We start from the raw sequence: 2,705 nt of genomic DNA on the forward strand, positions 1-2,705 counted from the left end.
CGCATCGGTGAGGGCAATGAAAGCGTTCGAGTACTGATCGAGTATATGCGCGAGAACTGGCAGAAGGAACCTGTCTCCGCTCCCCGCTGTGAAGAAATTGAACCTCTCCTCATGGGGAGAATAGGAGAAAGATCCATGCCACTCGGCACGGAGCTCCTACAGGGCTTAGCAATGTCCCTATGCGAAACGACTGCAGGCAGCTTCGCCCATTGCGGTGGTGACAATGACGTGGCACTGGTGGCAACTAGCCGACACACCGCCACTAGGGTAAGTCTTTGGTTTATTTTTTATCTCAATGAATGTATTGTTTTTATTACTTTCGCTGATCCATCACCCTAAATTCACAAGTTGCTACTTTAAACCAGCGACTAGGGGACCTGGTGCTGATGCAGTCTCGTGAGATGAAGAAGACTCGGGAGGAGTTGGCTGAACTTGCTCAAGCCAAAGAGATAGTAGTTCCTCTAGAGGAACATTCACGACTGCAGAAAGAAGTGGAGGACACAAGGGCCGTGTTTGCGAGGTGGTGGATCAACTGGTCATGGAGAGGTCAAAATTGTCTGCCTTGGAGGAGACATCCGCCAAGCATTTAGAAGATGTCGTGACCCGGACACGGAGTGTGGAAGAGGAGCTGGCCCGAATCCGCGAGGAGTTTTGGATAAGCCAGACGACACTTGAAGCCCACATTGGCAAGTTGGAAAGATCCGACGGAAACCTATCCAAGGACCTCGATGTAATGGTTGAGGACATGCTCTATATCGCGTGGAAAAAGAACAAAGACATGAACATGTCCTTCACAGAGGATCCCGATATGAGGACAAAACTCGAATCACATCTCAAGGCGGACACTGCCCACGAGGCTCAAGAGATAGAGGCCTCAGCAGCATCCCAGATTCCTGAAGACAACCCCATGGTCGAGTTGGTGACAACGGTGCCATCAGGCGAAGGCCCCCAGTAACCCGAGTACGATCAGGCCTGTGTGCCACAACTTTTAGGGGTACAAACATACATTTTAATGCTCGAGCCCCTGAGCACTCTTGTATCTATTCTGTTTAACCACGTATCTTTTCTTTCACTTGATTTGGTTCTTTGAATTCAGTGTAACCTAATCTGGCACATGAACAAGAACTCAAACCATTTTAAACAATTAGTTCCATAAATTCAATGTAACATGCATGTCACGAGAATAAGAACTCCAATCATTTTAAACATGGTTCTATAAATTCAAACGTAACAAGAATGTCACGAGAACAAGAACTCAAATTATTTTAAACATGGTTCATTAAATTCAAACGTAACACGAATGTCATGAGAACAATAACTCAAATTATTCTAAACATGGTTCTATAAATTCAAACGTAACATGAATGTCACGAGAACAAGAACTCAAATTATTTTAAACATGGTTCTATAAATTCAAACGTAACTCAAATGTCATGAGAACAAGAACTCAAATTATTTTAAACATGGTTCTATAAATTCAAACGTTACACGAATGTCACGAGAACAAGAACTCAATTTTTTTTAAACATGGTTCTATAAATTCAAACGTAACACGAATGTCACGAGAACAAGAACTGAAATTATTTTAAACATGGTTCTATAAATTCAAACGTAACACGAATGTTACGAGAACAAGAACTCAAATTATTTTAAACATGGTTCTATAAATTCAAACGTAACACGAATGTCACGAGAACAAGAACTCAAATTATCATAAACATCTGGTTTTTGCGTTTAGTCTCTCGTAGGCCCATAGTCCTAGAAGTGACTTTGACACGAAACTTTTACTCATTGCCTTATGCCCTTACATCCCAAAGATTTGGGTTTCCAGGGGTTCTGGTATGTGGAAACATCTGCCCCCTGAGTATGCACTATTTGAGAGGTCGGGGTTTTGATAATGCTTCTCGAGTGTATACCTACCTTCTCAGGAGGTGGTATTAACGAGATGCCTAGGCGTAGGCCACCTGGGTATCCGTTTATGCTGCACAGACTAGATTTTGGTTATTACTCTCCAGGTGTGCGCTGTTCTCAGGAGATAACCGAAGTTCCTACCTGCTGCAGGTTTTTCTAAATATAGGATATAGTGATACTAAGGGTGCTTCGCTCATCAACTAGCTAAGCTTCCTGTATCACGAATTTCCCAAGGCCAAGTATGGGTACTCGGCCCTCCGTTCGCATTTCGAGATCAAGAGACTTGGTTAGAGCTCCTCAGTCCCCGTGTCCGCGGGAGATGACTGATCTATTCTCGCGCTACTTTGATCATCTAGCCCTTAGGTGCTAAGTTTACTTCTGCTTGGAACATGCTACCTTCTAGGCTAGACTTGGTTAGTTCCCTGAGATTTTCTATTTTTGGAATGGCGACACTAGGACTACTCCTATTGGCTAGATACAAGTTTACTTTCTTGGGTCGTCCTTTGCAAGGTCCAGTGCCACCCTAACCTCATGCTTCCGAAGTGATCGGAGACTGGTCTGCAGTCACTTGTTCGGAAGCGGGCGCTCTTAACACAACATTAATAAAAATATAACAGAAACTAAAGAAAAGACATAAGCAAAACAAACAAATTTCTTTCCATGTTTTATTATATACAGAGTTTCCATTACATGTCCCCGAAGGCCACAGGGGGTATTACAGAGATAAGAAATGTTTGTTACTGATGCTACTGGTAGTATCGGTGAATATGATCGGCATTCCAGGCGTGAGGAAT

This window comes from Humulus lupulus, chromosome 4 (genome assembly GCF_963169125.1).
Source record: "Humulus lupulus chromosome 4, drHumLupu1.1, whole genome shotgun sequence".
NCBI lineage: Eukaryota > Viridiplantae > Streptophyta > Magnoliopsida > Rosales > Cannabaceae > Humulus > Humulus lupulus.